This window comes from Oryctolagus cuniculus, chromosome 13, assembly GCF_051225735.1.
Source record: "Oryctolagus cuniculus isolate XC-2025 breed Fujian yellow rabbit chromosome 13, ASM5122573v1, whole genome shotgun sequence".
Taxonomy (NCBI): Eukaryota; Metazoa; Chordata; class Mammalia; order Lagomorpha; family Leporidae; genus Oryctolagus; species Oryctolagus cuniculus.
Genome location: NC_142879.1, coordinates 9017116 through 9030314, shown reverse-complemented (window position 1 = coordinate 9030314; position 13199 = coordinate 9017116).

Here is a 13199-nt window from a genome sequence, read left to right as displayed (position 1 = left end):
GTATACTTTCTGTTCTGAACTGATTTATTTAAATTTAGGAGTCAGGATAGAGTAATATATTTTCCAAAGCAGCCAAAAATTTATAGACTTAAGTCTTCCGAAAAAGGTATACTTTTGGGAATGTGATATAGAAATAGTAAATCAGGTTTAAGATATAAACTTTCTGAGATGCGAATATATCATGTATTATTCCCCTTAATAAACCATATCATGATGAATTAAACCCCATCTATCTAAAGAATTGGCCTCTCTGAGAAAACATGTTGGGTTATGTAGCTGTGATGTGCAAATGACTTAGTTATAGGAAGTGTTGGTCTAATTTAAGATTTATATTAAAATTATTGGTAATAAAATGGAGATAGTCTCATATCTAGTTATTCTTATAAAATTTTGCATTTGCACATCAAAGTGACTAAAATATGCTAGTATGAGTGATCTCTCTGCTTTCACATTCTATTTCTTTTTGTAGTTTGCAGCAATTTTTAAAAATTTAAAAAAAGTTTTGAGAGGATGAGAGAATGAAAGAGACAGAAACAGAGAGAGATCACCATTTGCTGGATGGCAACCAAAATGCCTGCAACACCTGGATCTGGATCTGGCTGAAGCTATGATCCAGGAATGCAGTTTGGGTCACTCACATGGGTGCCAGGGATCCAACCACGTGCATCAGCTGCTGCCTCCCAGGGTGCACATTAGCAGGAAACTGGAACCGGAAGCTGGACTGGGAATCTAACCCAGACTCTGACATGGAATGCAGTTAACCCAAGTGATGTCTTTACTGCTGCAACAAATGCCGGCCACTGCTATGATTTTCACAGGTTTTGTTAGGGTTGATTGCGCTTCCTTCTTTATACAACAGTAGTTACATTTTCGAGTAATAATGGTTGCCCACCCAGGGGCACATACAGGGGTCTCTGTGACTGGGAATTTATTTAGTCATTTTTCATTTCTTTTACTTTCTGTCTTGAATTTCCTTCCCCAGTTCTGGACAACTGACTTTCCTTTCTCCCTTGGCTTACTACATTGTAGAGATACAAGATTGACTATGAAGCCATTTGAAATAGCAGCTGTTCATTCAAATGGACACTTAAAAATGTTTGAGTTGTTCACTTCCACTTTCATCAGTGGAGGATGGGACTCAATCCCAGATTTAATTTTACATTGAATAGTTAGTTTTTATGCTCTTTATAATCCCTTACTTGAATAATCCCATTGCTATTTTATATGACCCAAATATTAGGCCTGTTAGGAATTCCATAAAATTATATCGTTCTTAAAATGCAGGTTTTAAGAATATTTGTAGCCTGAAATTTAGTGGTTTGGATGTTCAAATGAGAAGACACTTAGCACCCATGGAATCCATGCTAATAAATACGGTAGAGAGGATTGTGACTATATAGTACACCTGATTTGAATGAAGAGTTGCCATCCAGAGAAAATACTAAGAAATAGAGTCTAGGCAAATTCATTCAAGGTTGAACATTTATTCTCCCATCTGTAAGTTCCCTGATGGCAGAATGAGAGTTATCATTGTGTAGCACTGAGGAAAGTGTAAGCAGAAATACTTGTTTGATATGTTAACAAATAGCTGATGGATGGCCAAACCTCAAATAATGGAAAGTATTGAAATCTTTGATGGAAAGGGGAGTGGTTTTCAAGATACTGGGAGAGTACAGTTGTGCAAGGCTTACTGAGGTTTTAAATTGCATTAGCTTCAAAGACCTAGGGTGTTCTGGGTAAGGGAAGGGGGAAAGGATGTGAAAGCATTCCTGGGGGGCACCAGACCAGGATGGGCTGCACCCTCAACCCTGGGGTATGTGGGCCTAGAGACAGTGGGCAGCATCCACTCTGGAAGGCATGGGAGCAGTCATGTCCTGCAGCAAGAGCCAGGTTTTAGCGAAGTCCAAGCAAAAGAAACATTCAGTACAAGCGTAGGGGAATAAAGGAATCTTTGTGCAATCAAAGTTTTCAAATAAATTTGTCATTAATATAGTTAAGAAGTGAATAAAGAAAGCAAAGTTGATTATGGAGTAGAACCAAGCAAGGATAAAAGAAAAATTCCTGATCTTTTGTCTTACATAAACATTAAAATGTTATAGATAGCCTATAGGTATATGGAATACCACAGACAATAGAATTGGAGATAGAATATTCTAGTACTGAAGTCACCAAAGTGTTGCATTACCATCAAAGCAAAAGTTGCCAGTCCGCTCTGAAGGAGTCTTCCTGCTGGTGTGGGGTATCTCCTGCACTGCCCTCTGCTCACTGTTCTCTCACCTGTTTCTCACCCAGAAGGTGCATTTTTGACAATTTGATTGCTGAAATGGCCGGAAGCACTGTAGTGTTTACTTTTCAGAAAGTAGGTAAAATGTAACTATTTTAAGGAATGGTGCTGATTCATTGCCATTTAAATTTTTAAAATTGTGATCTTACATATTTGTACTTCTGTGTAAGTGCAAATTATTGATGTTTAACAATAAACTGAGACAGTATTTATAATAACACTAACATGCACAACAATTGAATATTTATAATGCATACCACATCGTGTCAAGCATACTTTACCTTATTTAATCTTGAGAATAACATATCTGATTTTCCCTGTATTACCAATGAATAAAGAGGTTCAGACATGTTAATAATTTGTGCAATGGCCCGGCGCCATGGCTCACTAGGCTAATCCTCCACCTGTGGCGCTGGTACCCCAGGTTCTAGTCCCGGTTGGGGCGCCGGATTCTGTCCTGGTTGCTCCTCTTCCAGTCCAGCTCTCTGCTATGGCCCGGGAGGGCAGTGGAAGATGGCCCAAGTGCTTGGGCCCTGCACCTGCATGGGAGACCAGGAGGAAGCACCTGGTTCCTGGCTTTGGATCAGCGCAGCGCATCAGCCATAGTGGCCATTTGGGGGGTGACCTTTCTCTCCGTCTCTCTCTCTCACTGTCTAACTCTGCCTGTCAAAAAAAAAATTGGTGTAGTGTCCCACAGCCAGTAATGGGCAGAGTTACATTTCACAGATGTGTCTGCATGTGACCCAGACTCTTCTCACATTTCTCTAAATAGATGCATCAGTACCTATATCTAGCACTTTATTTGTGTTTTGGAACATATTTAATAAATACTCTGATTTTTCTCCAATACAGTTTTGCCACATTTCATACAAATATTTGCTTAACTAATAAATTATGGTAGTTGGCTACTCAATAAAAAGTTTACACAAGCCATTCTTGAAATGTATAAATTGTCAAATATGAGTAAAACATTTTTCATGCAAGATGCAAATGAGAAATATGATTTTATATCTTAAAAAATTATATAAATTTCAAGGAAGAAATCTCCTGATTAAAAATTGAGGGGAAAAAAGGTACCCAATTTAAACTGCACTGACTTGGTTGACTTATAGAATGTGCTTTGACTTAAATAAATGGACAGTGTGCCACTCCCTCATTGCTGTGTTTTTTTTTTTTTTTTCTTTTTCTTTGGGTTTTATTTACAACTTTAACATAGGCTTTGTCTGGCCTCTCTCATTTGTGTGTGTGTTTGTTGGCTGTAAAATTTTGGTGCCTAATCAGAGTAACTGTGTATGTATATGATTTGCCATGAAAATTCACTGTGTATCTGGAGCCAAAACTGCACTTAGTATTTCATGGGGGTTGGCTGATTTCCTTTCTATTTTCTTCATTAGGCAAGTGCCATCAAGGCCATCAGTTACCATATTACATGTCCAGAGAAGAGCCAGGCCAGATGGGAACTGCGTGAAAGCGACCAGTTATATTGCTAATTATGCCAGCTAGAACCAGTTGTATTGCATTAAAAAATGTGGGATCCAACAACTTAGCTGTTCACACTCAATTAGCAGCGTGCTGGAGAATGGAAAATTCAAGCAAGGAGCCCATGTGCTGCAGGAAGTGACAGCTGCTTCCTTATCCAGCATTAAGTACCCATACAAAAATTTCTCAATAAGTATTGTGATAATTAATAATTTTTGCAAGAATCATATATGTCTTATTCTGTAGCTTATTTTGTAACTTTGGAAAGCATTACATAAAGAGAGCTCAGTGGCCTTTGTCCAGTTTATAACTTGTTTATCTAGCAAATATCAAGAATTAACTGCAAAATAAGCCACACATTGCTGGCATATGTCAGAAAAGAAGAAGAAATCAATAGAGAAAGAAAAAAATAAATCAGGCAGAAAGACAACAATTAGCATATTTATCATAAATGAAGGAAACAAAACATCTAGAGTAATGAAGACTCAAGTGTTTCATTTGTACATCTTCTGAGATAAAAATAGCTTTAAACAGCAACTCACTTCACTGGCATTTTTCGTTCCACTGTCTGACTGTCACAGATGGTGCCGAATTTCTCTCTCTGACTGCTCTTCAAGCTGAAGGTAATGTGACAGCAGGAACATTACAATTAGTATGCAAATACCTACCCCTCCTTACAGTTGCCATTCTCTAAATCATGCTATCCTCAGCCTTTTTCATTTTGTTGTTAACTTTTCACCGGTCAAAACACTTAAACTTTTAAGTAACAAATAATTCTTTGAATAAATGTGACATTTCTCCAACCTAATGGCCTAATAGAAATAAATCCCATTTGAAACGCTGGTGCCTATAGTTTCTATACATTCATTTACAAGACAGCTATTGTTTACATATATATAGTACAACATATGCTAGATATATGTACATGTCAATATTCAACATTCAGTCTTCAATTTGTCTAAAAGATTGTTTCGTTCCCTTTGTTTGATTTTCAGAAAGTCTCAGAAAGGTTCTATTTTTAATATATTTATCTTAAACAATGATACATATCTAAGTATTTTGGCATTTTTATTTATGGACTAAAATGTTCTAGAATAGGCATCATACTTATCTTTGAAATTTATAGCTCTTATGGCTTAATAGCTTGTATTTATTACTTTTTATTATGAATCTCATGGTAGTTTACATCAATATTTTTATGTAACTTAAGTAATACATAATGTATTTATCAAAGGCCATACAATGGTGTGTTAGTATCATAACTCCAAGGTTTGTCAAGCTTTGATCTCTATATAATAGTTCTTTGGTACCAGAATTCTGCCAGTATATATTTATGACCATTCATGTAAATTAAACCCTCTAGAAAGACTGACAAGTTTGCAACTTCCTGCTTAGTTATGAACTATCCCCTTCAGCTGATCTAGAGCCATGCCTCATAGCAATAGAGGAGATGACATAAAAAGGCAGTTAACTCCGTTCATTTCTCCATTAAGTAATGTTCTTATGCAAAAACTGAATCCTTAAACATACGTTGATTTTGGTATGGCTGAGGGGGTGATAATGATGTAGTAACTTGATAATTGTGCTTGAAAATAGTGATTGGGAAAATAAACTGTGAAAATCTAAGACCCTTTTGGTAAAACCAGTGCAAATAATTTACATAATAAGAGTCAGGAATCAGTTCATTTAACATTGAAACTTAAAATAAAAACTGAAGGATTCTTTCGTATTCGGTGCAATTGCAATCATGCTGCTTCTCACAAGTTCTTCCATGAACCACAATTATCGGTTTAATGTTCACTTTCCATTTTTTTGAAGCTTGTTTTTCATTTTTTAGGAAAAAAGTAAGAGTTGGATTTTATTTATCAAAATGAAAGTTTATAATAAAATGAGCGAGTGAGGAGAAGAATGTTCTTCTTAGGCTGAATGATTCTTTCCAATGTTCAATTCATCTTACTATAAGATGCCATATGTAGATATTTTTAGGGTACTTAATTGTCCAAGGGGCTTCAGGTTGCATTTTCAGAGCCTTTGCCTAGTGTGGTAGACTGAATAATGGCTCTTCCCTATCACATATGGCTATGTCCCAATGCCTAAAATGCATACATAGTGAAAAGCATGTTGATCATCTTAGACTAATTTCATGAACCTGGTGTATTGAGAAGGGTCTTTTAAGAGGGGAGGCAGAGGGTTAAAGTAAGTTGAAGGATATAGGAGAATCAAAGGCAGAGATTGGAGGGTGTGAGGGGCCAAAGGCCAAGAAGTGCAGGTGACCACTAGAGACTGAATGAGGGAAGGAGACAGACTCTTCTCCCAAACTCCTGCAGGCAAACAACCCTGCTGACACCTTGATTCTAGGACAGTGAGCCTGACTTTGGACTTCCAGCCTTACGGACTCTAAGATAATATATTCATGTTGCTGTAAGGCACTAACTATGTGGTAGTTTGTTGCAGCAATGGTAGTGTTAGGGAGGAAAGTAGAAATTAACGTTTGCGTGTGAAAGGGGCCTAAGGAAAATAAAGCACCTGTGAAAAGGAGTGTAGCAGCCTTGGAAGCATCCTCGTAGTTTACGCTGCAAGCCTGTATATACCTCAGTAACTTCGTAGGTGCTCCTAGCCTTCCAACCCCCAGGGAAGCACCCAAGAGAATCCTCTCTGCCCAGTGCCAAGCAGGCTACCTTGTCTGATAACTTTGGGTAATAAAATCTGGGAAGGAATCTCACCTGTTTCACACCCAGCATCCCTTTGTCCAGTAGAAAAGGATGAGGGGAAGGAGAAGTGGCGGGAAGACCTGCCCCCATTACCCTGGTAAGCCCCAGTCTGAATGAAAACCGACCCCTTAGTTCTTGCTGAGATGCCTGCCTCGCCTGTGAGAAGCCCCTGCTTCTCTTTTCCCTTGCTTGTTCTCTCTTTTCCATTGCTTGTTCTCTCTTTTCCCTTGCTTGCTGCAGTTTGAACGACTGGGCACTCTCTCTGGTTCATGTGACGACAGCTCACTGTTTCTGGCGCATGCCCTGCCTCATCACACCTTACTGCCTTGCTTACCACCACTCTCTGTCTCACACCTGTAATTATTGCAGAAGTACAGGAAGCTCTATTGCAGCCATTTCCAATAACAAAGGAAACCAGCGCATCAGGGAATTCCAGTCTGTAACCCTCAGCTTAGAGGCAGTTGTTTGGCCTACCAGTGAATATGCTACTTGGGACTCTGCTCTCCATGTCAGAGCGCCTGGGTCTGAGTCTGGCTCCACTCCTGATTCTAGCTCCCCACTGGGCACACCCTGAGGGCAGCAGGGGCTTCCCACTGGGCACACCCTGAGGGCAGCAGGGGCCTCCCACTGGGCACACCCTGAGGGCAGCAGGGGCTTCCCACTGGGCACACCCTGAGGGCAGCAGGGGCCTCCCACTGGGCACACCCTGAGAGCAGCCTGTGCTTCCCACTGGGCACACCTGAGGGCAGCAGGGGCTTCCCACTGGGCACACCCTGAGGGCAGCCTGTGCCTCCCACTGGGCATACCCTGAAGGCAGCAGGGGCTTCCCACTGGGCACACCCTGAGGGCAGCCTGTGCCTCCCACTGGGCACACCCTGAGTGCAGCAGGGGCTTCTCACTGAACACACCCTGAGGGCAGCAGGGACCTCCCACTGGGCACACCCTATGAGCAGCAGGTGATTGAGTCCCTGCTACCTCCGTGGGAGACCTGGGTTGGATTTCTGGCTCCAGGCTTCAGCCTAGTCCAGCCTTGGTGCTTGGGCATTTGGCAAGTGAAACAGCACTTGGAAGATTTCTGTGTGTTTGTTTCTGCTTTTCAGCAGAATACAATTTTTTAAAAATCTCAGCTTAAAAGAAGATAGCAATGTAAACAATAGGCATAGCATTTGAGACCAGAGCAATGATTTCATGTGCAAGTGTGAACCCTCCATTCTGCCCAGTGGCCTTAGCCTCCCGGAGTTTCTTTGCTGCTGACAGTACCTGCTTCACAAGGTGATTGTGTGAGAGCAAAGAGAGATAGACAAGGCCAACGCACTTTACGTAGTGATTTAAACATCTTCATTTCCTTTCCTTTCCTTTTTTTTTTTTGTTTAAAGATTTATTTTATTTTATTTGAAAGACAGAGTTACATAGCGTGGTAGAGCCAGAGAGAGAGAGAGAGAGAGAGAGAGAGAATCTTCTATCCACTGGTTCACTCCCCAAATGGTCCCAGCGACCAGAGCTGAGCTGATCTGAAGCCAGGAGCCAAGAGCTTCCTCTGGGTCTTCCACGTGGGTGCAGGGGCCCAAGAACTTGGGCCAACTTTTTCCCAGGCCACAGCAGAGAGTGGGATCGGAAGTGGAGCAGCCAGGACTAGAACCAGTGTCCATATGGGATGCCGGCACTGCAGGCTGGGGCTTAACCCACTGGACTGTAGCACTGGGCCTGCTTTCTTTCTTTTCCTCTTAACCATGGTTAAGATAATAGTGTGGGAGATCTTATGGAATGGTAACTTGATGTGATCAGTAAGGGTTTCTGTACTAAAATAGATGTAGTCTACAAATTTTTTAAGTGCTTACATTGTTTAAAATATTATGATAGATGATACAGGAATTTTAGAAAAATAACATGTAAATGTATATGGACCAAATTGGAAGAATATGTTTATAAAGGCATCATGTTGTGCTTCAAACAGCTTTTATTCAGTTTTTATTTGTCAATTAAAATTATTTAATTAATTTAAAAAAGAAATTGGAAGGATTATAAAAGTTTATTTTTGGTCTAAGGATTAAGAAAATAGTATAAAGTATACTTAAGAATCTACTATTAGAGATATCATGCTTTTGGGATCTGAACTCTGTAGTCAGTGTCCTAGTTTAAAATAATACAGTTCTTTGTTCTTGAAATTCTGATACAAAGTTTCTAGAGATAGTTCAGTGGTGTCCCAGTGGTGGAGGTGATTGTAGAGGGGTGAAAATTAGAATCAATGTTGGGATGAGGAGATGGGGGAGGGTCCAAGGAACAGATGTTAAACCTGATACCATGAAAGAGTGGTTTACCTTTGTGGTCAGGGCAATATCAAAATAAAAGTTAAGGCAGAGAAATAAATATGCACACAAAGGCGAAGACATTCAAAATGATCAGACACAGTTTGATAAACTTTCCTGTCAGGGATGACATCATTATAAGAGAATTAAAAGCTTTCGAATTTGTATGACAACTCTCTGTTAACCTAAAAATGACTGCATACATCTCACTATGAAAGGTAGCAGAGCAAAGTTCTAAGAATTTGACTATGGTACTTGCATAATTTAATCTAAGCAAAGACATTTTATTTTGTTGCAAGCACTGGACAATGTTCATATTTTTAAAAATGTGCTGAATTGATGATATGACCTCCAAGTGAGGATTTCATGTAGGACGTGAGCAATAAGAAAAAATTAGTTCAAGTAATTGAGCACTTGAATAATAATAGCTAAAATAACTTGAGCGTTGGTATCAGAAACTTTCCAAGTAGTATCTCCTTGGTCATTTTTCTGTTTTTTATCTCCATTTCACGTACAAGTAAGAAGCTAGCTAAGAATTGGCAGGCATGGAGCGAAGCCGGTGGTGGGGCCTGGTGGGTGCGTGGTGGCTGTAGTCAATCAACCTTGAGGAATGTATCAGAGGACATGGAGCAGAAAAACAGAGCCGAGAACTCTGAGGGCTAAACCGTTGTCTCATGCAATAAAAATTAAACACTCTGGTAGCTGCTGAGTGGAGAGCAACACCTACATTACAGGAATGAAGAGGAGGAATGAACTGGGGAGAAAGACATAGAGAGAGGCAGGGTGCCCAAACACGTGAGTGCCCTATAGAATGCCATTCACATCAGTGTGCGGGAAAAGGGTGTTCAAGAGTCGGATGCCACAGAGGGGTTGAAGAAGGGAAGGAGGAGTGATAAAGTGCTCTAGGGTTTGCCAAGGTGGCCGCTGGGGAAACAAAGGAGACCAATAAGAGTGGGATCAGAGGGCAAGACATTGGCACAGTCAGTCTGCATTATTTTCCTATCAAATTACAAGGGGAAAGGAAGGCTCAATTTTTTTTTTTACAGTTGTCTTTGCAGATTTATATAACAAATACAAAGTTTATTTTGGGGCTAAATAATTTATAATTTATATCACTTTTTATACACAGAAGTGGAGAGAGCCTTGCATTTTCTAGATCCTGCTTCGCCCCAAGTCACTGCTCTAGAGGTGCAGTTTATAAAGCAAAGAGCCTGCGTACTGTGTGGTTCATAAATTATTTCTGAGAGCAAGTCTGAGAAGTTTGAAATAATCTGAGCAATAGAAACACCCCTGAAATGTGTGTGATCTCCTCAAGTGCGTGCTTGGAAATACAGTGTTCATTTGAGTGTGTAATTCTCAGTATGCTTGCTGACAAGTCAGTCGCATTACCCATGAGTCACACCTCAGGATTGGATTTCCTAAACGTACCGTCTTTGTGTTTTCTTAGAATACTAGTCACTGACAAAGAGACAGCTGCCTCAGGAAAGAGAAATACTTAGAAATTTAGTGAGATTTCTGATGTAAGAATGCTTTTTTAAAATAATGTATTAAATGTTAAATAACATTTTGTAATTTGGTGTATTCAGACCTCTCAATTGATCAGAATTAAGTTTGAAGGATTGATAGGAATTAGTAAAGCTAAAAGTGTTACCCAGATCTAACAATGGCGTCTTGGTGAAGGCAGTGGTGGAGGTACAGAATGTTTGCCCCACATTATCATCTCACCTTCTGTAAATATCTGATAGTGATGGAGCCCTTGCATTTCCCTTTACTGCAGCCGAATATTCTAAAGGCACAGATACAAATAACCACTTAATTACCCTCGCCCTGTATTTCAAATTTCTGCATTATCATTTTGTATGCACAGCATCTGTTTAAACTCTTCTGTTGAGCTAAATGACCCTTTCTTTACTATTTGCTAAAGAGTTCAGTATTCAATGAAAAAATATACCAGACAGGGGAGCAGTCATGGGGAATATTAATAAAGCCAAGTAATACAATTTTTTTTTTTTTTTTTTTTTTTTTTTTTTTTTTTTTTTTTTTTTTTTTTTTTTTTGACAGGGAGAGTGGACAGTGAGAGAGAGAGACAGAGAGAGAAAGGTCTTCCTTTGCCGCTGGTTCACCCTCCAATGGCCGCCGCTGCAGCCGGCGCACCGCGCTGATCCTGGCAGGAGCCAGGAGCCAGGTGCTTTTCCTGGTCTCCCATGGGGTGCAGGGCCCAAGCACCTGGGCCATCCTCCACTGCACTCCCTGGCCATAGCAGAGAGCTGGCCTGGAAGAGGGGCAACCGGGACAGAATCCGGCGCCCCAACCGGGACTAGAACCCGGTGTGCCGGCGCCGCAAGGTGGAGGATTAGCCTATTGAGCCACGGCGCCGGCTCCAAGTAATACAATTTTTAAAAGGATAAATCAATTGGAATCTATGCACACCTTTGGACAAATATTTTGTCAACTATTTTTAGCACAATGGAGTACCACAGTCTGGATAATGAACTTTTGACATATTGGCAAGAATGATTCTCTTTAAATTGAAGACATTTAAAAATACATACTAGAAAATGCTAAATTTTCCAAGTTTTTGAGGTCACTGATCCCTAAAATTTAAAGAACAAAAAATATCCAGGCTATTTAAGTCTAAATTGAAATTCTCTATTAAGTCCAAATTCATTTTAAGCATTTCATTATTTTATGTTATAGGGGAATGGTTTTATTTCGTTTATTGTATATTACTAGAATGGTTGACCAAGGCCATGAGATAAAGTTTATTTAATAATTCTATAATTCAAATCATAACTGTGGATAACTTGCTGTTCCTGCTTATTAATTATCCTGAATAGAAAAAGAAAAGGAAGGCCTGGCGCCGTGGCTCACTTGGTTAATCCTCTGCCTGCGGCACCGGCATCCCATATGGGCACCGGGTTCTAGTCCCAGTTGCTCCTCTTACAGTCCAGCTCTCTGCTGTGGTCCAGGAGGGCAGTGGAGGATGGCTCAGGTGCTTGGGCTCCTGCACCCGCATGGGAGACCGGGAGGAAGCGCCTGGCTCCTGGCTTCAGATCGGCACAGTGCGCTGGCCCTGGTGGCCATTTTGGGGGTGAACCAACGGAAGGTAGACCTTTCTCTCTGTCTCTCTCTCTCACTGTCTGTAACTCTACCTGTCAAATAAATAAATAAATAAACCTTAAAAAAAAAAAAAAAAGAAAAGGAAAAGGAAAGTTCTCAGCAAACCAGTCACCTTCTACACTCAAAGCTTAACAAGGTTATTTTCTTCCTAAGCAGGTTTCTCCCATTCCATGAAAATTTTGCTTTCCTATCTTTGTTTTAACTTTTGAACTTGTGAAATTTATTTTTCTACAATGGAGAAGTAAAAAGACAATTAAAAGTGATTTATCCTTTGAAATGAGTATTAGAGAAATATCTGGCTTGATACTTAAGGATATACAGCCGTTTAATTTTTTGACAGGCTGAGTGGATTTCTCTTAATTTGTGGATCAGTGCTGAAAGAAATCTCTTCAACATTATAAAGAAGGGAGGAAGTCATCCAGTAAGTGCACTGCCGGGAATCAGACAGCAGCACTGTCTCCCTTGAATTTATCATTCTTTGACGACGTGAGCCTCTTAATCTTCTGATTAGTGGTGCTTAGGCTTGACTTATAGACTGGCTACAGGAAATTCAGAAATGCCACGCATACATTAATTTTCAATCAACTGATTTTTAGGTAATAGGCTTTCCACAGAAGGATATTACACAAGTTGTTAACCCAGACACCATTATAGTGACTATATGAGGGTACTTTAAAAAGTTTGTGGGAAAATGGAATGAAAAGATGTTTATTTTAATGCAAAAGGATTTTGAAACCTATGCATAGTTTTTTAATAGTATGCATTCCCATGAAATTATGAAGATCCCTTTCTTGGACAACAAACAAAAGAAAAATCATTAGTTCCTTTTGCTTAACTCTTAAGTCCAAAATCCTTAGCAAGCAGTATGTAAACCATGTCTCTAAAATATAAATCTTGTTCTTTCCCCCTCAGACACACTGACTTCCTGGTATTCTCTAGTGGTGCCCTTAAGAGGGTTCTTCAAAAAATTCATGGAAAATGGAATTAAAAGAAGCAGCACCTGAAATCCATGCACAGTTTTTTTCATAAGATACATTTCCACAAATATTCAGGTATCCTGATGTTCTTTTTCATGACTTTCTTCCACTTGGATTTCTCTGCCCATTTTGTTTTCAGAAAATTTTCCAAAGCGCACCTTGAAAGTCACCTCTTCCTAAGAACCTTTAGTGATTCCTATAGGACCATCGTCCCTTACCTTCAGTTGACAGTGCTGGGGCACCACAGATCTCCTGGTTCCTCCCGCTGCACTCTGTGTTCCTGTCTGAGGTGGAGACATGGGCTTGTGCATCTCACAGCATA